Here is a 26148-nt window from a genome sequence, read left to right on the forward strand (position 1 = left end):
ACCCTAACACGTACGCACACCCTAAACCGTTGTCGTACACTAACCTGTACCCTAAACGGTCCCCGTCCCCTAACCCTAACCCTAAACCTAACCCTAACCCTAACCCTTACCCGAAGGCTTACCCTCACCCATCCCCTAATCCTAACCCGTACGCTAACACTAACCCGTACCCTAACACGTACGCTCACCCTTAACCGTTGTCGTACCCTAACCTGTACCCTAAACCGTCCCCGTCCCCTAACCCCAACCCTAAACCTAACCCTAACCCTTACCCGAAGCCTTACCCTCACCCGTCCCCTAATCCTAACCCGTACGCTAACACTAACCCGTACCCTAACACGTACGCACACCCTAAACCGTTCTCGTACCCTAACCTGTACCCTAAACCGTCCGCATCCCCTAACCCTAACCCTAACCCTAACCCTAACCCTTACCCGAAGCCTGACCCTCACCCGTCCCTAATCCTAACCCGTACGCTAACACTAACCCGTACCCTAACACGTACGCTCACCCTAAACCGTTGTCGTACCCTAACCTGTACCCTAAACCGTCCCCGTCCCCGTCCCCGTCACCTAACCCTAACCCTAACCCTAACCCTTACCCGAAGCCTTACCCTCACCCGTCCCCTAATCCTAACCCGTACGCTAACACTAACCCGTACCCTAACACGTACGCTCACCCTAAACCGTTGTCGTTACCTAACCTGTACCCTACACCGTCTCCGTCCCCGTCCCCTAACCCTAACCCTAACCCTAACAGTTACCCAAAGCCTTAAACTCACCCGTCCCCTAATCCTAAAAAGTACACTAACACTAACCCGTACCCTAACACGTACGGTCACCCTAAACCGTTGTCGTACCCTAACCTGTACCCTAAACCGTCCCCGTCCCCTAACCCTAACCCTAACCCTAACCCTAACCCTAACCCTTACCCGAAGCCTTACCCTCACCCGTCACCTTATCCTAACCCGTACGCTAACACTAACCCGTACCCTAACACGTACGCTCACCCTAAACCGTTGTCGTACCCTAACCTGTACCCAAAACCGTCCCCGTCCCCATACCCGTCCCCTAACCCTAACCCTTACCCGAAGCCTTACCCTCACCCGTCCCCTAATCCTAACCCTTACGCTAACACTAATCTGTACTCTAACACGTACGCTCACCCTAAACGGTTGTCGTAACCTAACCTGTACCCTAAACCGTCCCCGTCCCCTAACCCTAACCCTCACCCTAACCCTAAACCTTACCCGAAGCCTTACCCTCACCCGTCCCCTAATCCTAACCCGTACGCTAACACTAACCCGTACCCTAACACGTACGCTCACCCTAAACCGTTGTCATACCCTAACCTGTACCCTAAACCGTCCCCGTTCCCTAACCCTAACCCTAACCCTAATCCTAAACCTAACCCTTACCCGAAGCCTTACCCTCACCCGTCCCCTAATCCTAACCCGTACGCTAACACTAACCCTTACCCTAACACGTACGCTCACCCTAAACCGTTGTTGTACCCTAACCTGTACCCTAAACCGTCCCCGTCCCCTAACTCTAACCCTAGCCCTAACCCTAACCCTAACCCTTACCCGAAGCCTTACCCTCACAAGTCCCCTAATCCTAACCCGTACGCTAACACTAACCCGTACCCTAACACATACGCTCACCCTAAACCGTTGTCGTACCCTAACCTGTACCCTAAACCGTCCCCGTCCCCTAACCCTAACCCTATCCCTAACCCTAACCCTTATCCGAAACCTTACCCTCACCCGTCCCCTAATCCTAACCCGTACGCTAACACTAACCCGTACCCTAACACGTACGCTCACCCTAAACCGTTGTCATACCCTAACCTGTACCCTAAACCGTCCCGGTCCCCTAACCCTAACCCTAACCCTAACCCTAACCCTAACCCTTACCCGAAGCCTTACACTCACCCGTCCCCTAATCCTAAGCCGTACGCTAACTCTAAACCGTACCCTAACACGTACGCTCACCCTAAACCGTTGTCGTACCCTAAGCTGTACCCTAAACCGTCCCCGTCCCCTAACCCTAACCCTAAACCTAACCCTAACCCTAACACTTACCCGAAGCCTTACCCTCACCCGTCCCCTAATCCTAACCCGTACGCTAACACTGACCCGTACCCTAACAAGTACGCTCACCCTAAACCGTTCTTGTACCCTAACCTCTACCCTAAACCGTCCCGTCCCCTAACCCTAACCCTAACTCTAACCCTAACCCTAACCCTTACCCGAAGCCTTACCCTCACCCCTCCCCTAATCCTAACCCGTACGCTAACACTAACCCGTACCCTAACACGTACGCTCACCCTAAACCGTTGTCGTACCCTAACCTGTACCCTATACCGTCCCCGTCCCCAAACCCTAACCCTAACCCTAACCCTAACCCTAACCCTTACCCGAAGCCTTACCCTCACCCGTCCCCTAATCCTAACCCGTACGCTAACACTAACCCGTACCCTAACACGTACGCTCACCCTAAACCGTTGTCGTACCCTAACCTGTACCCAAAACTGTCCCCGTCCCCGTACCCGTCCCCTAACCCTAACACTTACTCGAAGCCTTACCCTCACCCGTCCCCTAATCCTAACCCGTACGCTAACACAAACCCGTACCCTAACACGTACGCTCACCCTAAACCGTTGTCGTACACTAACCTGTACCCTAAACCGTCCCCGTCCCCTAACCCTAACCCTAACCCTAACCCAAACCCTAACCCTTACCCGAAGCCTTACCCTCACCCGTCCCCTAACCCTAACCCGTACGCTAACACTAACCCGTACCCTAACACGTACGCTCACCGTAAACCGTTGTCGTACCCTAACCTGTACCCTAAACCCTCCCCGTCCCCTAACCCTAACCCTAACCCTAACCCTAACCCTAATCCTTACCCGAAGCCTTACCCTCACCCGTCCCCTAATCCTAACCCGTACGCTAACACTAACACTTACCCTAACACGTACGCTCACCCTAAACCGTTGTCGTACCCTAACCTGTTCCCTAAACCGTCCGCGTCCCCTAACCCTACCCCTAACCCTAACCCTAACCATAACACTTACCCGAAGCCTTACCCTCACCCGTCCCCTAATTCTAAACCGTACGCTAACACTAACCCGTACCCTAACATGTACGCTAACCCTAAACCGTTGTCGTACCCTAACCTGTACCGTAAACCATCCCGGTCCCCGTCCCCTAACCCTAACCCTAAACCTAACACTTACCCGAAGCCTTACCCTCACCCGTCCTCTAATCCTAACCCGTATGCTAACACTAACCCTTACCCTAACACGTACGCTCACCCTAAACCGTTGTCGTACGCTAACCTGTACCCTAAACCGTCACCGTCCCCTAACCCTAACCCTAACCCTAACCCTAACCCTAACCCTAACCCTTACCCGAAGCCTTACCCTCACCCGTCCCCTAATCCTAACCCGTACGCTAACACTAACCCGTACCCTAACACGTACACTCACCCTAAACCGTTGTTGTACCCTAACCTGTACCCTAAACCGTCCCCGTCCCCTAACTCTAACCCTAGCCCTAACCCTAACCCTAACCCTTACCCGAAGCCTTACCCTCACAAGTCCCCTAATCCTAACACGTACGCTAACACTAACCCGTACCCTAACACGTACGCTCACCCTAAACCGTTGTCGTACCCTAACCTGTACCCTAAACCGTCCCCGTCCCCTAACCCTAACCCTATCCCTAACCCTAACCCTTATCCGAAGCCTTACCCTCACCCGTCCCCTAATCCTAACCCGTACGCTAACACTAACCCGTACCCTAACACGTACGCTCACCCTAAACCGTTGTCGTAACCTAACCTGTACCCTAAACTGTCCCCGTCCCCTAACCCTAACCCTCACCCTAACCCTAACCCTTACCCGAAGCCTTACCCTCAACCGTCCTCTAATCCTAACCCGTATGCTAACACTAACCCTTACCCTAACACGTACGCTCACCCTAAACCGTTGTCGTACCCTAACCTGTACCCTAAACCGTCTCCGTCCCCTAACCCTAACCCTATCCCTAACCCTAACCCTAACCCTTACCCGAAGCCTTACCCTCACCCGTCCCCTAATCCTAACCCGTACCCTAACACTAACTCGTACCCTAACACGTACGCTCACCCTAAACCGTTGTCGTACCCTAACCTGTACCCTAAACCGTCCCCGTCCCCTAACCCTAACCCTAACCCTAACTCTAACCCTAACCCTTACCCGAAGCCTTACCCTCACCCGTCCCCTAATCCTAAACCGTATGCTAACACTAACCCGTACCCTAACACGTACGCTCACCCTAAACCGTTGTCGTACCCTAACCTGTACCCTAAACCGTCCCCGTCCCCTAACCCTAACCTAACCCTAACCCTAAACCTAAACCTTACCCGAAGCCTTACCCTCACCCGTCCCCTAATCCTAACCCGTACGCTAACACTAACCCGTACCCTAACACGTACGCTCACCCTAAACCGTTGTCGTACCTTAATCTGTACCCTAAACCGTCCCCGTCCCCTAACCCTAACCCTAACCCTAACCCTACCCCTAAACCTTAGCTGAAGCCTTACCCTCACCCGTCCCCTAATCCTAACCCGTACGCTAACACTAATCCGTACCCTAACACGTACGCTCACCCTAAACCGTTGTCGTACCCTAACCTGTACCCTAAACCATCCCCGTCCCCAAACCCTAACCCTAACCCTAACCCTAACCCTAACCCTTACCCGAAGCCTTACCCTCACCCGTCCCCTAATCCTAACCCGTACGCTAACACTAACCCGTACCCTAACACGTACGCTCACCCTAAAACGTTGTCGTACCCTAACCTGTACCCTAAACCGTCCCCGTCCCCTAACCCTAACCCTCACCCTAACCCTAATCCTTACCTGAAGCCTTACCCTCACCCGTCCCCTAATCCTAACCCGTACGCTAACACTAACCCGTACCCTAACACGTACGCTAACCCTAAACCGTTGTCATACCCTAACCTTTACCCTAAACCGTCCCCGTCCCATAACCCTAACCCTAACCCTAACCCTAAACCTAACCCTTACCCGAAGCCTTACCCTCACCCGTCCCCTAATCCTAAACCGTACGCTAACACTAACCCGTACCCTAACACTTACGCTCACCCTAAACCGTTGTCGTAACCTAACGTGTACCCTAAACCGTCCCCGTCCCCTAAACCTAACTTTAACCCTAACCCTAACCCTAACCCTAACCCTTACCCGAAGCCTTACCCTAACCCGTCCCCTAATCCTAACCCGTACGCTAACACTAACCCGTAACCTAACACGTACGCTCACCCTAAACCGTTGTCGTACCCTAACCTGTACCCTAAACCGTCCCCGTCCCCTAACCCTAACCCTAACCCTAACCCTATACCTAACCCTAACCCTTACCCGAAGCCTTACCCTCACCCGTCCCCTTAATCCTAACCCGTACGCTTACACTATCCCGTACCCTAACACGTACGCTCACCCTAAACCGTTGTCGTAACCTAACCTGTACCCTAAACCGTCCCCGTCCCCTAAACCTAACCCTAACCCTAACCCTAACCCTAACCCTTGCCCGAAGCCTTACCCTCACCCGTCCCCTAATCCTAACCCGTACGCTAACACTAACCCTTACCCTAACACGTACGCTCACCCTAAACCGTTGTCTTACACTAACCTGTACCCTAAACCGTCCCCGTCCCCGTCCCCTAACCCTAACCCTAACCCTAACCCTAACCCTTACCCGAAGCTTTACCCTCACCCGTACCCTAATACTAAACCGTACACTAACACTAACCCGTACCCTAACACGTACGCTCACCCTAAACCGTTGTCGTACCCTAACCTGTACCCTAAACCGTCCCCGTCACCTAACCCTAACCCTAACCCTAACACTTTCCCGAAGCCTTACCCTCACCCGTCCCCTAATCCTAACCCATACGCTAACACTAACCCGTACCCTAACACGTACGCTCACCCTAAACCGTTGTCGTACCCTAAGCTGTACCCTAAACCGTCCCCGTGCCCGTCCCCTAACCCTAAGCCTAACCCTAAACCTAAACCTTACCCGAAGCCTTAACCTCACCCGTCCCCTAATCCTAACCCGTACGCTAACACTAACCCGTACCCTAACACGTACGCTCACCCTAAACCGTTGTCGTACCCTAACCTGTACCCTAAACCGTCCCCGTCCCCTAACCCTAACCCTAACCCTAAACCTTACCCGAAGCCTTACCCTCACCCGTCCCCTAATCCTAACCCGTACGCTAACACTAACCCGTACCCTAACACGTACGCTCACCCTAAACCGTTGTCGTACCCTAACCTGTACCCTAAACCGTCCCCGTCCCCTAACCCTAACCCTAACCCTAACCCTAAACCTTACCCGAAGCCTTACCCTCACCCGTCCCCTAATCCTAACCCGTACGCTAACACTAATCCGTACCCTAACACGTACGCTCACCCTAAACCGTTGTCGTACCCTAACCTGTACCCTAAACCGTCCCCGTCCCCTAACCCTAACCCTAACCCTAACCCTAACCCTAACCCTTACCCGTAGCCTTACCCTCACCCGTCCCCTAATCCTAACCCGTACGCTAACACTAACCCGTACCCTAACACGTATGCTCACCCTAAACCGTTGTCGTACCCTAACCTGTACCCTAAACCGTCCCCGTCCCCTAACCCTAACCCTAACCCTAACCCTAACCCTAACCCTTACCCGAAGCCTTACCCTCACCCGTCCCCTAATCCTAACCCGTACGCTAACACTAACCCGTACCCTAACACGTACGCCCACCCTAAACCGTTGTCGTACCCTAATCTGTACCCTAAAACCTCCCCGTCCCCTAACCCTAACCCTAACCCTAACCCTAACCCTAACCCTAACACTTACCCGAAGCCTTACCCTCACCCGTCCCCTAATCCTAACCCGTACGCTAACCCTAACCCGTACCCTAACACGTACGCTCACCCTAAACCGTTGTCGTACCCTAACATGTACCCTAAACCGTCCCCGTCCCCTAACCCTAACCCTAACCCTAACCCTAACCCTTACCCGAAGCCTTACCCTCTCCCGTCCCCTAATCCTAACCCGTACGCTAACACTAACCCGTACCCTAACACGTACGCTCACCCTAAACAATTGTCGTTCCCTAACCTGTACCCTAAACCGTCCCCGTCCCATAACCCTAAACCTAACCCTAACCCTAACCCTTACCCGAAGCCTAACCCTCACCCGTCCCCTAAACCTAACCCGTACACTAACACTAACCCGTACCCTAACACGTACGCTCACGCTAAACCATTGTCGTACACTAACCTGTACCCTAAACCTTCCCCGTCCCCTAACCCTAACCCTAACCCTAACCCTAACCCTTACCCGAAGCCTTACCCTCACCCGTCCCCTAATCCTAACCCGTACGCTAACACTAACCCGTACCCTAACACGTACGCTCACCCTAAAACGTTGTCGTACCCTAACCTGTACCCTAAACCTTCCCCGTCCCCTAACCCTAACCCTAACCCTAACCCTAACCCTTACCCGAAGCCTTACCCTCACCCGTCCCCTAATCCTAACCCGTACGCTAACACTAACCCGTACCCTAACACGTACGCTCACCCTAAAACGTTGTCGTACCCTAACCTGTACCATAAACCTTCCCCGTCCCCTAACCCTAACCCTAACCCTAACCCAAACCCTTACCCGAAGCCTTACCCTCACCCGTCCCCTAATCCTAACCCGTACGCTAACACTAACCCATACCCTAACTCGTACGCTCACCCTAAACCGTTGTCGTACCCTAACCTGTACCCTAAACCGTCCCCGTCCCCTAACCCTATCCTAACCCTAACCCTAACCCTAACCCTTACCCGAAGCCTTACCCTCACCTGTCCCCTAACCCTAACCCGTACGCTAACACTAACCCGTACCCTAACACGTACGCTCACCCTAAATGGTTGTCGTACCCTAACCTGTACCCTAAACCGTCCCCGCTCCCTAACCCTAACCCTAACCCTAACCCTAACCCTAACCCTTACCCGAAGCCTTACCCTCACCCGTCCCCTAATCCTAACCCGTACCCTAACACGTACGCTCACCCTAAACCGTTGTCGTACCCTAACCTGTACCCTAAACCGTCCCCGTCCCCTAACCCTAACCCTAACCCTAACCCTTACCCGAAGCCTTACCCTCACCCGTCCCCTAATCCTAACCCGTACGCTAACACTAACCCGTACCCTAACACGTACGAACACCCTAAACCGAAGTCGTAACCTAATCTGTAGCCTAAAACCTTCCCGTCCCCTAACCCTAACCCTAACCCTAACCCTAACCCTTACACGAAGCCTTACCCTCACCCGTCCGCTAATCCTAACCCGTACGCTAACACTAACCCGTACCCTAACATGTACGCTCACCCTAAACCGTTGTCGTACCCTAAACTGTACCCTAAACCGTCCCCGTCCCCGAACCCTAACCCTAACCCTAAACCTAACCCTAAAACTTACCCGAAGCCTTACCCTCACCCGTCCCCTAATCCTAATCCGTACGCTAACACTAACCCGTACCCTAACACATACGCTCACCTAAACCGTTGTCGTACCCTAACCTGTACCCTAAACCGTCCCCGTCCCCTAACCCTAACCCTAACCCTAACCCTAACACTTACCCGAAGCCTTACCCTCACCCGTCCCCAAATCCTAACCCATACGCTAACACTAACAAATACCCTAACACGTACGCTCACCCTAAACCGTTGTCGTAACCAAACCTGTACCCTAAACCGTCCCCGTCCCCTAACGCTAACCCTAACCCTAACCCTAACCCTAACCCTTACCCGAAGCCTTACCCTCACCCGTCCCCTAATCCTAACATGTACGCTAACACTAACCCGTACCCTAACACGTACGCTCACCCTAAACCGTTGTCGTACCCTAACCTGTACCCTAAACCGTCCTCGTCCCCTAACCCTAACCCTAACCCTAACCCTAACCCTAACACTTACCCGAAGCCTTACCCTCACCCGTCCCCTAATCCTAACCTGTACGCTAACCCTAACCCGTACCCTAACACGTACGCTCACCCTAAACCGTTGTCGTACCCTAACCTGTACCCTAAACCGTCCCCGTCCCCTAACCCTAACCCTAACCCTAACCCTAACCCTTACCCGAAGCCTTACCCTCTCCCGTCCCCTAATCCTAACCCGTACGCTAACACTAACCCGTACCCTAACACGTACGCTCACCCTAAACAATTGTCGTTCCCTAACCTGTACCCTAAACCGTCCCCGTCCCCTTACCCTAATCCTAACCCTAACCCTAACCTTTACCCGAAGCCTAACCCTCACCCGTCCCCTAATCCTAACCCGTACACTAACACTAACCCGTACCCTAACACGTACGCTCACCCTAAACCGTTGTGGTACCCTAACCTGTACCCTAAACCGTCCCCGTCCCCTAACCCTAACCCTAACCCTAACCGTAACCCTTACCCGAAGCCTTACCCTCACCCGTCCCCTAATCCTAACCCGTATGCTAACACTAACCTGTACCCTAACACGTACGCTCACCCTAAACCGTTGTCGTACCCTAACCTGTACCCTAAACCGTCCCCGTCCCCTAACCCTAACCCTATCCCTAACCCTAACCCTAAACCTTACCCGAAGCCTTACCCTCACCCGTCCCCTAATCCTAACCCGTACACTAACACTAACCCGTACCCTAACACGTACGCTCTCCCTAAACCGTTGTCGTACCCTAACCTGTACCCTAAACCGTCCCCGTCCCCTAACCCTAACCCTAACCCTAACCCTAAACCTTACCCGAAGCCTTACCCTCACCCGTCCCCTAATCCTAACCCGTACGCTAACACTAATCCGTACCCTAACACGTACGCTCACCCTAAACCGTTGTCGTACCCTAACCTGTACCCTAAACCGTCCCCGTCCCCTAACCCTAACCCTAACCCTAACCCTAACCCTAACCCTTACCCGTAGCCTTACCCTCACCCGTCCCCTAATCCTAACCCGTACGCTAACACTAACCCGTACCCTAACACGTATGCTCACCCTAAACCGTTGTCGTACCCTAACCTGTACCCTAAACCGTCCCCGTCCCCTAACCCTAACCCTAACCCTAACCCTAACCCTAACCCTTACCCGAAGCCTTACCCTCACCCGTCCCCTAATCCTAACCCGTACGCTAACACTAACCCGTACCCTAACACGTACGCCCACCCTAAACCGTTGTCGTACCCTAATCTGTACCCTAAAACCTCCCCGTCCCCTAACCCTAACCCTAACCCTAACCCTAACCCTAACACTTACCCGAAGCCTTACCCTCACCCGTCCCCTAATCCTAACCCGTACGCTAACCCTAACCCGTACCCTAACACGTACGCTCACCCTAAACCGTTGTCGTACCCTAACATGTACCCTAAACCGTCCCCGTCCCCTAACCCTAACCCTAACCCTAACCCTAACCCTTACCCGAAGCCTTACCCTCTCCCGTCCCCTAATCCTAACCCGTACGCTAACACTAACCCGTACCCTAACACGTACGCTCACCCTAAACAATTGTCGTTCCCTAACCTGTACCCTAAACCGTCCCCGTCCCATAACCCTAAACCTAACCCTAACCCTAACCCTTACCCGAAGCCTAACCCTCACCCGTCCCCTAATCCTAACCCGTACGCTAACACTAACCCATACCCTAACTCGTACGCTCACCCTAAACCGTTGTCGTACCCTAACCTGTACCCTAAACCGTCCCCGTCCCCTAACCCTATCCTAACCCTAACCCTAACCCTAACCCTTACCCGAAGCCTTACCCTCACCCGTCCCCTAATCCTAACCCGTACGCTAACACTAACCCGTACCCTAACACGTACGCTCACCCTAAATGGTTGTCGTATCCTAACCTGTACCCTAAACCGTCCCCGCTCCCTAACCCTAACCCTAACCCTAACCCTAACCCTAACCCTTACCCGAAGCCTTACCCTCACCCGTCCCCTAATCCTAACCCGTACCCTAACACGTACGCTCACCCTAAACCGTTGTCGTACCCTAACCTGTACCCTAAACCGTCCCCGTCCCCTAACCCTAACCCTAACCCTAACCCTTACCCGAAGCCTTACCCTCACCCGTCCCCTAATCCTAACCCGTACGCTAACACTAACCCGTACCCTAACACGTACGCTCACCCTAAACCGAAGTCGTAACCTAATCTGTAGCCTAAAACCTTCCCGTCCCCTAACCCTAACCCTAACCCTAACCCTAACCCTTACACGAAGCCTTACCCTCACCCGTCCGCTAATCCTAACCCGTACGCTAACACTAACCCGTACCCTAACATGTACGCTCACCCTAAACCGTTGTCGTACCCTAAACTGTACCCTAAACCGTCCCCGTCCCCGAACCCTAACCCTAACCCTAAACCTAACCCTAAAACTTACCCGAAGCCTTACCCTCACCCGTCCCCTAATCCTAATCCGTACGCTAACACTAACCCGTACCCTAACACATACGCTCACCTAAACCGTTGTCGTACCCTAACCTGTACCCTAAACCGTCCCCGTCCCCTAACCCTAACCCTAACCCTAACCCTAACACTTACCCGAAGCCTTACCCTCACCCGTCCCCAAATCCTAACCCATACGCTAACACTAACAAATACCCTAACACGTACGCTCACCCTAAACCGTTGTCGTAACCAAACCTGTACCCTAAACCGTCCCCGTCCCCTAACGCTAACCCTAACCCTAACCCTAACCCTAACCCTTACCCGAAGCCTTACCCTCACCCGTCCCCTAATCCTAACATGTACGCTAACACTAACCCGTACCCTAACACGTACGCTCACCCTAAACCGTTGTCGTACCCTAACCTGTACCCTAAACCGTCCTCGTCCCCTAATCCTAACCCTAACCCTAACCCTAACCCTAACACTTACCCGAAGCCTTACCCTCACCCGTCCCCTAATCCTAACCCGTACGCTAACCCTAACCCGTACCCTAACACGTACGCTCACCCTAAACCGTTGTCGTACCCTAACCTGTACCCTAAACCGTCCCCGTCCCCTAACCCTAACCCTAACCCTAACCCTAACCCTTACCCGAAGCCTTACCCTCTCCCGTCCCCTAATCCTAACCCGTACGCTAACACTAACCCGTACCCTAACACGTACGCTCACCCTAAACAATTGTCGTTCCCTAACCTGTACCCTAAACCGTCCCCGTCCCCTTACCCTAATCCTAACCCTAACCCTAACCTTTACCCGAAGCCTAACCCTCACCCGTCCCCTAATCCTAACCCGTACACTAACACTAACCCGTACCCTAACACGTACGCTCACCCTAAACCGTTGTGGTACCCTAACCTGTACCCTAAACCGTCCCCGTCCCCTAACCCTAACCCTAACCCTAACCCTAACCCTTACCCGAAGCCTTACCCTCACCCGTCCCCTAATCCTAACCCGTATGCTAACACTAACCTGTACCCTAACACGTACGCTCACCCTAAACCGTTGTCGTACCCTAACCTGTACCCTAAACCGTCCCCGTCCCCTAACCCTAACCCTATCCCTAACCCTAACCCTAAACCTTACCCGAAGCCTTACCCTCACCCGTCCCCTAATCCTAACCCGTACACTAACACTAACCCGTACCCTAACACGTACGCTCTCCCTAAACCGTTGTCGTACCCTAACCTGTACCCTAAACCGTCCCCGCTCCCTAACACTAACCCTAACCCTAACCCTAACCCTAACCCTTACCCGAAGCCTTACCCTCACCCGTCCCCTAATCCTAACCCGTACGCTAACAGTAACCCGTACCCTAACACGTACGCTCACCCTAAACCATTGTCGTACCCTAACCTGTACCCTACACCGTCCCCGTCCCCGTCCCCTAACACTAACCCTAACCCTAACCCTTACCCGAAGCCTTACCCTCACCCGTCCCCTAATCCTAACCCGTACGCTAACACTAACCCGTACCCTAACACGTACGCTCACCCTAAACCGTTGTCTTACACTAACCTGTACACTAAACCGACCCCTTCCCCGTCCCCTAACCCTAACCCTAACCCTAACCCTTACCCGAAGCCTTACCCTCACCCGTCCCCTAATCCTAACCCGTACGCTAACACTAACCCGTACCCTAACACGTACGCTCACCCTAAACCGTTGTCGTACCCTAACCTGTACCCTAAACATTTCCCGTCCCCTAACCCTAACCCTAACCCTAACCCTAACCCTTACCCGAAGCCTTACCCTCACCCGTCCGCTAATCCTAAACCGTATGCTAACACTAACCCGTACCCTAACAGGTACGCTCACCCTAAACCGTTGTTGTACCCTAATCTGTACCCTAAACCGTACCCGTCCCCTAACCCTAACCCTAACCCTAACCCTAACCCTAACCCTTACCCGAAGCCTTAGCCTCACCCGTACCCTAATGCTAAACCGTACACTAACACTAACCCGTACCCTAACACGTACGCTCACCCTAAACCGTTGTCGTACCCTAACCTGTACCCTAAACCGTCCCCGTCACCTAACCATAACCCTAACCCTAACACTTTCCCGAAGCCTTACCCTCACCCGTCCCCTAATCCTAACCCATACGCTAACAGTAACCCGTACCCTAACACGTACGCTCACCCTAAACCGTTGTCGTACCCTAAGCTGTACCCTAAACCGTCCCCGTGCCCGTCCCCTAACCCTAACCCAACCCTAAACCTAAACCTTACCCGAAGCCTTACCCTCACCCGTCCCCTAATCCTAACCCGTACGCTAACACTAACCCGTACCCTAACACGTTCGCTCACCCTAAACCATTGTCGTACCCTAACCTGTACCCTAAACCGTCCCCGTCCCCTAACCCTACCCTAACCCTAACCCTAAACCTTACCCAAAGCCTTACCCTCACCCGTCCCCTAATCCTAACCCGTACGCTAACACTAACCCGTACCCTAACACGTACGATCACCCTTAACCGTTGTCGTACCCTAACCTGTACCCTAAACCGTCCCCTAACCCAAACCCTAACCCTAACCCTAACCCTAACTCTTACCCGAAGCCTTACCCTCACCCGTCCCCTAATCCTAACCCGTACGCTAACACTAACCCGTACCCTAACACGTACGCTCACCCTAAACCGTTGTCGTACCCTAACCTGTACCCTAAACCGTCCCCGTCCCCTAACCCTAACCCTAACCCTAACCCTAACCCTTACCCGAAGCCTTACCATCACCCGGCCCCTAATCCTAACCTGTACGCTAACACTAACCCGTACCCTAACACGTACGCTCACCCTAAACCGTTGTCGTACCCTAACCTGTACCCTATACCGTCCCCGTCCCCAAACCCTAACCCTAACTCTAACCCTTACCTGAAGCCTTACACTCACCCGTCCCCTAATCCTAACCCGTACGCTAACACTAACCCGTACCCTAACACGTACGCTCACCCTAAACCGTTGTCGTGCAAAAACCTGTACCCTAAACCGTCCCCGTCCCCTAACCCTAACCCTAACCCTAACCCTAACCCTAACCCTTACCCGAAGCCTTACCCTCACACGTCCCCTAATCCTAACCCGTACGCTAACACTAACCCGTACCCTAACACGTACGCTCACCCTAAAGCGTTGTCGTACCCTAACATGTACCCTAAACGGTCCCCGTCCCCTAACCCTAACCCTAACCCTAACCCTAACCCTAAATCTAACCCTTACCCGAAGCCTTACCCTCACCCGTCCCCTAATCCTAACCCGTACGCTAACACTAACCCGTACCCTAACACGTACGCTCACCCTAAACAGTTGTCGTACCCTAACCTGTACCCTAAACCGTCCCCGTCCCCTAACCCCAACCCTAACCCTAACCCTAACCCTTACCCGAAGCCTTACCCTCACCCGTCCCCTAATCCTAACCCGTACGCTAACACAAACCCGTACCCTAACACGTACGCTCACCCTAAACCGTTGTCGTACCCTAAACTGTACCCTAAACCGTCCCCGTCCCCTAACACTAACCCTAAACCTAACCCTAACCCTAACTCTTACCCGAAGCCTTACCCTCACCCGTCCCCTAATCCTAACCCGTACGCTAACACTAATCTGTACTCTAACACGTACGCTCACCCTAAACGGTTGTCATACCCTAAGCTGTATCCTAAACCGTCCCCGTCCCCTAACCCTAACCCTAACCCTAACCTTAACCCTAACCCTAACCCTTACCCGAAGCCTTACCCTCACCCGTTCCCTAATCCTAACACGTACGCAAACAGTAACCCATACCCTAACACGTACGCTCACCCTAAACCGTTGTCGTACCCTAAAGTGTACCCTAAACCGTCCCCGTCCTCTAACCCTAACCCTAACCCTAACCCTAACCCTAATCCTTACCCGAAGCCTTTCCCTCACCTGTCCCCTAATCCTAACCCGTACGCTAACACTAACCCGTACCCTAACATGTACTCTCACCCTAAACCGTTGTCGTACCCTAACCTGTACCCTAAACCGTCCCCGTCCCCGTCCCCGTCCCCTAACCCTAACCCTTACCCGAAGCCTTACCCTCACCCATCCCCTAATCCTAACCCGTGCGCTAACACTAACCCGTACCCTAACACGTAAGCTCACCCTAAACCGTTGTCGTACCCTAACCTGTACCCTAAACCGTCCCCGTCACCTAACCCTAACCCTAACCCTAACCCTAACCCTTTCCCGAAGCCTTACCCTCACCCGTCCCCTAATCCTAACCCGTACGCTAACACTAAACCGTACCCTAACACGTACGCTCACTCTAAACTTTTGTCGTACCCTAACCTGTACCCTAAACCGTCCCCGTCCCCGTCCCCGTCCCCTAACCCTAACCCTAACCCTAACACTTACCCGAAGCCTTAACCTCACCCGTCCCCTAATCCTAACAAGTACACTAACACTAACCCATACCCTAACATGTACGCTCACCCTAAACCGTTGTCGTACCCTAACCTGTACCCTAAACCGTCCCCGTCCCGTAACCCTAACCCTAACCCTAACCCTAACCCTAACCCTTACCCGAAGCCTTACCCTCACCCGTCCCCTAATCCTAACCCGTACGCTAACACTAACCCGTACCCTAACACGTACGCTCACCCTAAACCGTTTTCGTACCCTAAACTGTACGCAAAACCGTCCCCGTCCCCGTCCCCTAACCCTAACCCTAACCCTAACACTTACCCGAAGCCTTACCCTCACCCGTCCCCTAATCCTAACCCGTACGCTAACACTAAACCGTACCCTAACACGTACGCTCACCCTAAACCGTTGTCATACCCTAACCTGTACCCTAAATCGTCCCCGTCCCCTAAACCTAACCCTAAGCCTAACCCTAACCCTAACCCTTACCCGTAGCCTTACCCTCACCCGTCCCCTAATCCTAACCCGTACGCTAACACTAACCCGTACCGTAACACGTACGCTCACGCTAAACCGTTGTCGTACCCTAACCTGTACCCTAAACCGTCCCCATCCCCTAACCCTAACCCTAACCCTAACCCTTACCCGAAGCCTTACCCTCACCCGTTCCCTAATCCTAACCCGTACGCAAACAGTAACCCGTACCCTAACACGTACGCTCACCCTAAACCGTTGTCGTACCCTAAACTGTACCCTAAACCGTCACCGTCCCCTAACCCTAACCCTAACCCTAACCCTAACCCTAACTCTTACCCGAAGCCTTACCCTCACCCGTCCCCTAATCCTAACCCGTACGCTAACACTAATCTGTACTCTAACACGTACGCTCACCCTAAACGGTTGTCGTACCCTAACCTGTACCCTAAACCGTACCCGTCCCCTAACCCTAACCCTAACCCTAACCTTAACCCTAACCCTAACCCTTACCCGAAGCCTTACCCTCACCCGTTCCCTAATCCTAACCCGTACGCCAACAGTAACCCATACCCTAACACGTACGCTCACCCTAAACCGTTGTCGTACCCTAAAGTGTACCCTAAACCGTCCCCGTCCTCTAACCCTAACCCTAACCCTAACCCTAACCCTAACCCTTACCCGAAGCCTTACCCTCACCCGTCCCCTAATCCTAACCCGTACGCTAACACTAACCCGTACCCTAACACGTACTCTCACCCTAAACCGTTGTCGTACCCTAACCTGTACCCTAAACCGTCCCCGTCCCCTAACCCTAAACCTAACCCTAACCCTAACCCTAACCCTTACCCGAAGCCTTACCCTCACCTGTCCCCTAATCCTAACCCGTTCGCCAAAACTAACCGGTACCCTAACACGTAAGCTCACCCTAAACCGTTGTCGTACCCTAGCCTGTACACTAAACCGTCCCCGTCCCCGAACCCTAACCCTAACCCTAACCCTAACACTTTCCCGAAGCCATACCCTCACCCGTCCCCTAATCCTAAACCGTACGCTAACACTAACCCGTACCCTAACACGTACGCTCACCCTAAACTGTTGTCGTACCCTAACCTGTACCCTAAACCGCGCCCGTCCCCGTCCCCGTCCCCTAACCCTAACCCTAACCCTAACACTTACCCGAAGCCTTAACCTCACCCGTCCCCTAATCCTAACATGTACACTAACACTAATCCGTAGCCTAACACGTACGCTCACCCTAAACCGTTGTCGTACCCTAACCTGTACCCTAAACCGTCCCCGTCCCCTATCCCTAACCCTAACCCTAACCCTAACCCTAACCCTTACCCGTAGCCTTACCCTCACCCGTCCCCTAATCCTAACCCGTACGCTAACACTAACCCGTACCCTAACACGTATGCTCACCCTAAACCGTTGTCGTACCCTAACCTGTACCCTAAACCGTCCCCGTCCCCTAACCCTAACCCTAACCCTAACCCTAACCCTAACCATTACCCGAAGCCTTACCCTCACCCGTCCCCTAATCCTAAACCGTACGCTAACACTAACCCGTACCCTAACACGTACGCTCACCCTAAACCGTTGTCGTACCCTAATCTGTACCCTAAAACCTCCCTGTCCCCTAACCCTAACCCTAACCCTAACCCTAACCCTAACCCTTACCCGAAGCCTTACCCTCACCCGTCCCCTAATCCTAACCCGTACGCTAACCCTAACCCGTACCCTAACACGTACGCTCACCCTAAACCGTTGTCGTACCCTAACCTGTACCCTAAACCGTCCCCATCCCCTAACCCTAACCCTAACCCTAAACCTAACCCTAACCCTAACCCTTACCCGAAGCCTTACCCTCACCCGTCCCCTAATCTTAACCCGTACGCTAACACTAACCCATACTCTAACACGTACGCTCACCCTAAACCGTTGTCGTACCCTAACCTGTACCCTAAACCGTCCCCGTCCCCTAACCCTAACCCTAACCCTAACCCTAACCCTTACCCGAAGACTTACCCTCACCCGTTCCCTAATCCTAACCCGTACGCTAACACTAACCCGTACCCTAACACGTACGCTCACCCTAAACAATTGTCGTTCCCTAACCTGTACCCTAAACCGTCCCCGTCCCATAACCCTAAACCTAACCCTAACCCTAACCCTTACCCGAAGCCTAACCCTCACCCGTCCCTTAATCCTAACCCGTACACTAACACTAACCCGTACCCTAACACGTACGCTCACCCTAAACCGTTGTCGTACCCTAACCTGTACCCTAAACCGTCCCCGTCCCCTAACCCTAACCCTAACACTAACCCTAACCCTTACCCGAAGCCTTACCCTCACCCGTCCCCTAATCCTAACCCGTACGCTAACACTAACCCGTACCCTAACACGTACGCTCACCATAAACCTTTGTCGAACCCTAAACTGTACCCTAAACCGTCCCCGTCCCCTAACCCTAACCCTATCCCTAACCCTAACCCTAACCCTTACCCGAAGCCTTACACTCACCCGTCCCCTAATCCTAACCCGTACGCTAACACTAACCCGTACCCTAACACGTACGCTCACCCTAAAACGTTGTCGTACCCTAACCTGTACCCTAAACCGTCCCCGTCCCCTAACCCTAACCCTAACCCTAACCCTAACCCTAACCCTTACCCGAAGCCTTACCCTCACCCGTCCCCTAATCCTAACCCGTACGCTAACACTAACCCATACACTAACACGTACGCTCACACTAAACCGTTGTCGTACCCTAACCTGTACCCTAAACCGTCCCCGTCCCCTAACCCTAACCCTAACACTAACCCTAACCCTTACCCGAAGACTTACCCTCACCCGTCCCCTAATCCTAACCCGTATGCTAACACTAACCCGTACCCTAACACGTACGCTCACCCTAAACTGTTGTCGTACCCTAACCTGTACCCTAAACCGTCCCCGTCCCCTAACCCTTTCCTAACCCTAACCCTAACCCTAACCCTTACCCGAAACCTTACCCTCACCCGTCCCCTAATCCTAACCCGTACGCTAACACTAACCCGTACCCTAACACGTACGCTCACCCTAAACCGTTGTCGTACCCTAACCTGTACCCTAAACCGTCCCCGCTCCCTAACCTTAACCCTAACCCTAACCCTAACCCTAACACTTACCCGAAGCCTTACCCTCACCCGTCCCCTAATCCTAACCCGTACGCTAACACTAACCCGTACCCTAACACGTACGCTCACCCTAAACCATTGTCGTACCCTAAGCTGTACCCTACACCGTCCCCGTCCCCGTCCCCTAACACTAACCCTAACCCTAACCCTTACCCGAAGCCTTACCCTCACCCGTCCACAAATCTTAACCCGTACGCTAACACTAACCCGTACCCTAACACGTACGCTCACCCTAAACCGTTGTCGTACCCTAACCTGTACCCTAAAACGTCCCCGTCCCCTGACCCTCACCCTAACCCTAACCCTAACCCTAAAACTTACCCGAAGCCTTACCCTCACCCGTCCCCTAATCCTAACCCGTACGCTAACACTAACCCGTACCCTAACACGTACTCTCACCCTAAACCATTGTCGTACCCTAACCTGTACCCTAAACCGTCCCCGTCCCCGTCCCCGAACAATAACCCTCACCGTAACCCTAACCCTTACCCGAAGCCTTACCCTCACCCGTCCCCTAATCCTAACCCGTACGCTAACACTAACCCGTACCCTAACACGTACGCTCACCCTAAACCGATGTCGTACCCTAATCTGTAGCCTAAAACCTCCCCGTCCCCTAACCCTAACCCTAACCCTAACCCTAAACCTAACCCTTACACGAAGCCTTACCCTCACCCGTCCCCTAATTCTAACCCGTACGCTAACACTAAACCGTACCCTAACATGTACGCTCACCCTAAACCGTTGTCGTAAACAAACCTGTACCCTAAACCGTCCCCGTCCCCTAACCCTAACCCTAACCCTAAACCTAACCCTAAAACTTACCCGAAGCCTTACCCCCACGCGTCCCCTAATCCTAATCCGTACGCTAACACTAACCCGTACCCTAACACAAACGCTCACCTAAACCGTTGTCGTACCCTAACCTGTACCCTAAACCGTCCCCGTCCCCTAACCCTAACCCTAACCCTAACCCTAACCCTAACACTAACCCGAAGCCTTACCCTCACCCGTCCCCTAATCCTAACCCATACGCTAACACTAACAAGTACCCTAACACGTACGCTCACCCTAAACCGTTGTCGTAACCAAACCTGTACCCTAAACCGTCCCCGTCCCCTAACGCTAACCCTAACCCTCACCCTAACCCTAACCCTTACCCGAAGCCTAACCCTCACCCGTCCCCTAAACCTAAACCGTACGCTAACACTAACCCATACCCTAACACGTACGCTCACCCTAAACAATTGTCGTTCCCTAACCTGTACCCTAAACCGTCCCCGTCCCCTAACCCTAAACCTAACCCTAACCCAAACCCTTACCCGAAGCCTAACCCTCACCCGTCCCTTAAACCTAACCCGTACACTAACACTAACCCGTACCCTAACACGTACGCTCACCCTAAACCGTTGTCATACCCTAACCTGTACCCTAAACCGTCCCCGTCCCCTAACCCTAACCCTAACCCTAACCCTAACCCTTACCCGAAGCCTTACCCTCACCCGTCCCCTAATCCTAACCCGTACGCTAACACTAACCCGTACCCTAACACGTACGCTCACCCTAAACCGTTGTCGTACCCTAACCTGTACCCTAAACCGTCCCCGTCCCCTAACCCTAACCCTATCCCTAACCCTAACCCTAACACTTACCCGAAGCCTTACAATCACCCGTCCCCTAATCCTAACCCGTACGCTAACACTAACCCGTACCCTAACACGTACGCTCACCCTAAAACGTTGTCGTACCCTAACCTGTACCCTAAACCGTCCCCGTCCCCTAACCCTAACCCTAAGCCTAACCCTAACCCTAACCCTTACCCGAAGCCTTACCCTCACCCGTCCCCTAATCCTAACCCGTACGCTAACACTAACCCATACCCTAACACGTACGCTCACCCTAAACCATTGTCGTACCCTAACCTGTACCCTAAACCGTCCCCGTCCCCTAACCCTAACCCTAACTCTAACCCTAACCCTTACCCGAATTCTTACCCTCACCCGTCCCCTAATCCTATCCCGTATGCTAACACTAACCCGTACCCTAACACGTACGCTCACCCTAAACCATTGTCGTACCCTAACCTGTACCCTACACCGTCCCCGTCCCCGTCCCCTAACACTAACCCTAACCCTAACCCTCACCCGAAGCCTTACCCTCACCCGTCCCCTAATCCTAACCCGTACGCTAACACTAACCCGTACCCTAACACGTACGCTCACCCTAAACCGTTGTCGTACCCTAACCTGTACCCTAAAACGTCCCCATCCCCTAACCCTCACCCTAACCCTAACCCTAACCCTAAAACTTACCCAATGCCTTACCCTCACCTGTCCCCTAATCCTAACCCGTACGCTAACACTAACCCGTACCCTAACACATACGCTCACCGTAAACCGTTGTCGTACCCTAACCTGTACCCTAAACCGTCCCCGTCACCTAACCCTAACCCTAACCCTAACACTTTCCCGAAGCCTTACCCTCACCCGTCCCCTAATCCTAACCCATACGCTAACACTAACCCGTACCCTAACACGTACGCTCACCCTAATCCGTTGTCGTACCCTAAGCTGTACCCTAAACCGTCCCCGTGCCCGTCCCCTAACCCTAACCCAACCCTAAACCTAAACCTTACCCGAAGCCTTACCCTCACCCGTCCCCTAATCCTAACCCGTACGCTAACACTAACCCGTACCCTAACACGTACGCTCACCCTAAAACGTTGTCGTACCCTAACCTGTACCCTAAACCGTCCCCGTCCCCTAACCCTACCCTAACACTAACCCTAACCCTAACCCTTACCCGAAGCCTTACCCTCACCCGTCCCCTAATCCTAACCCGTACGCTAACACTAACCCGTACCCTAACACGTACGCTCATCCTAAACCGTTGTCGTACCCTAACCTGTACTCTAAACCGTCCCCGTCCCCTAACCCTAACCCTAACCCTAACCCTAAACCTTACCCGAAGCCTTACCCTCACCCGTCCCCTAATCCTAACCCGTACGCTAACACTAACCCTTACCCTAACACGTACGCTCACCCTAAATCGTTGTCGTACCCTAACCTGTACCCTAAACCGTCCCCGTCCCCTAACCCTAACCCTAACCCTAACCCTTACCCGAAGCCTTACCATCACCCGGCCCCTAATCCTAACCCGTACGCTAACACTAACCCGTACCCTAACACGTACGCTCACCCTAAACCGTTGTCGTACCCTAACCTGTACCCTATACCGTCCCCGTCCCCAAACCCTAACCCTAACCCTAACCCTTACCTGAAGCCTTACACTCACCCGTCCCCTAATCCTAACACGTACGCTAACACTAACCCGTACCCTAACACGTACGCTCACCCTAAACCGTTGTCGTACCCTAACCTGTACCCTAAACCGTCCCCGTCCCCTAACCCTAACCCTAACCCTAACCCTTACCCGAAGCCTTACCCTCACACGTCCCCTAATCCTAACCCGTACGCTAACACTAACCCGTACCCTAACACGTACGCTCACCCTAAACCGTTGCGTACCCTAACCTGTACCCTAAACGGTCCCCGTCCCCTAACCCTAACCCTAACCCTAACCCTAACCCTAACCCTTACCCGAAGCCTTACCCTCACCCGTCCCCTAATCCTAACTCGTACGCTAACACTAACCCGTACCCTAACACGTACGCTCACCCTAAACCGTTGTCGTACCCTAACCTGTACCCTAAACCGTCCCCGTCCCCTAACCCCAACCCTAACCCTAACCCTAACCCTAACCCGAAGCCTTACCCTCATCCGTCCCCTAATCCTAACCCGTACGCTAACACAAACCCGTACCCTAACACGTACGCTCACCCTAAACCGTTGTCGTACCCTAAACTGTACCCTAAACCGTCCCCGTCCCCTAACACTAACCCTAACCCTAACCCTAACTCTTACCCGAAGCCTTACCCTCACCCGTCCCCTAATCCTAACACGTACGCAAACAGTAACCCATACCCTAACACGTACGCTCACCCTAAACCGTTGTCGTACCCTAAAGTGTACCCTAAACGGTCCTCGTCCTCTAACCCTAACCCTAACCCTAAACCTAACCCTAACCCTTACCCGAAGCCTTACCCTCACCCGTCCCCTAATCCTAACCCGTACGCTAACACTAACCCGTACCCTAACACGTACTCTCACCCTAAACCGTTGTCGTACCCTAACCTGTACCCTAAACCGTCCCCGTCCCCGTCCCCTAACCCTAACCCTTACCCGAAGCCTTACCCTCACCCGTCCCCTAATCCTAACCCGTGCGCTAACACTAACCCGTACCCTAACACGTAAGCTCAACCTAAACCGTTGTCGTACCCTAACCTGTACCCTAAACCGTCCCCATCCCCTAACCCTAACCCTAACCCTTTCCCCAAGCCTTACCCTCATCCGTCCCCTAATCCTAACCCGTACACTAACACTAACCCGTACCCTAACACGTACGCTCACCCGAAACTTTTGTCGTACCCTAAACTGTACCCTAAACCGTACCTGTCCCCGTCCCCGTCCCCTAACCCTATCCCTAACCCTAACACTTACCCGAAGCCTTAACCTCACCCGTCCCCTAATCCTAACAAGTACACTAACACTAACCCGTACCCTAACATGTACGCTCACCGTAAACCGTTGTCGTACCCTAACCTGTACCCTAAACCGTCCCCGTCCCCTAACCCTAACCCTAACCCTAACCCTAACCCTAACCCTTACCCGAAGCCTTACCCTCACCCGTCCCCTAATCCTAACCCGTACGCTAACACTAACCCGTACCCTAACACGTACGCTCACCCTAAACCGTTGTCGTACCCTAAACTGTACCCAAAACCGTCCCCGTCCCCTAACCCTAACACTTACCCGAAGCCTTACCCTCACCCGTCCCCTAATCCTAACCCGTACGCTAACACTAACCCGTACCCTAACACGTACGCTCACCCTAAACCGTTGTCGTACCCTAACCTGTACCCTAAACCGTCCCCGTCCCCTAACCCTAACCCTAACCCTAACCCTTACCCGAAGCCTTACCCTCACCTGTCCCCTAATCCTAACCCGTACGCTAACACTAACCTGTACCCTAACACGTACGCTCACCCAAAACAGTTGTCGTACCCTAACCTGTACCCTAAACCGTCCCCGTCCCCTAACCCTAACCCTAACCCTAACCCTAACCCTAACCCTTACCCGAAGCCTTACCCTCACCCGTCCCCTAATCCTAACCCGTACGCTAACACTACTCCATACCCTAACACGTACGCTCACCCTAAACCGTTGTCGTACCCTAACCTGTACCCTAAATCGTCCCCGTCCCCTAAACCTAACCCTAACCCTAACCCTAACCCTTACCCGTAGCCTTACCCTCACCCGTCCCCTAATCCTAACCCGTACGCTAACACTAACCCGTACCTTAACACGTACGCTCACGCTAAACCGTTGTCGTACCCTAACCTGTACCCTAAACCGTCCCCATCCCCTAACCCGAACCCTAACCCTAACCCTAACCCTAACCCTTACCCGAAGCCTTACCCTCACCCGTTCCCTAATCCTAACCCGTACGCAAACAGTAACCCGTACCCTAACACCTACGCTCACCCTAAACCGTTGTCGTACCCTAAACTGTACCCTAAACCGTCCCCGTCCCCTAACCCTAACCCTAACCCTAACCCTAACCCTAACTCTTACCCGAAGCCTTACCCTCACCCGTCCCCTAATCCTAACCCGTACGCTAACACTAATCTGTACTCTAACACGTACGCTCACCCTAAACGGTTGTCGTACCCTAACCTGTACCCTAAACCGTACCCGTCCCCTAACCCTAACCCTAACCCTAACCTTAACCCTAACCGTAACCCTTACCCGAAGCCTTACCCTCACCCGTTCCCTAATCCTAACCCGTACGCAAACAGTAACCCATACCCTAACACGTACGCTCACCCTAAACCGTTGTCGTACCCTAAAGTGTACCCTAAACCGTCCCCGTCCTCTAAACCTAACCCTAACCCTAACCCTTACCCGAAGCCTTACCCTCACCCGTCCCCTAATGCTAACCCGTACGCTAACACTAACCCATACCCTAACACGTACTCTCACCCGAAACCGTTGTCGTACCCTAACCTGTACCCTAAACCGTCCCCGTCCCCTAACCCTAACCCTAACCCTTACCCGAAGCCTTACCCTCACCTGTCCCCTAATCCTAACCCGTTCGCCAAAACTAACCGGTACCCTAACACGTAAGCTCACCCTAAACCGTTGTCGTACCCTAACCTGTACACTAAACCGTCCCCGTCCCCGAACCCTAACCCTAACCCTAACCCTAACCCTTTCCCTAAGCCATACCCTCACCCGTCCCCTAATCCTAACCCGTACGCTAACACTAACCCGTACCCTAACACGTACGCTCACCCTAAACTCTTGTCGTACCCTAACCTGTACCCAAAACCGCGCCCGTCCCCATCCCCGTCCCCTATCCCTAACCCTAACCCTAACACTTACCCGAAGCCTTAACCTCACCCGTCCCCTAATCCTAACCAGTACACTAACACTAACCCGTACCCTAACACGTA

This window comes from Delphinapterus leucas, chromosome 18 (genome assembly GCF_059928025.1).
Source record: "Delphinapterus leucas isolate spDelLeu-1000000601 "Yukka" chromosome 18, BTC_Dleu_Yukka2, whole genome shotgun sequence".
Classification (NCBI taxonomy): domain Eukaryota; kingdom Metazoa; phylum Chordata; class Mammalia; order Artiodactyla; family Monodontidae; genus Delphinapterus; species Delphinapterus leucas.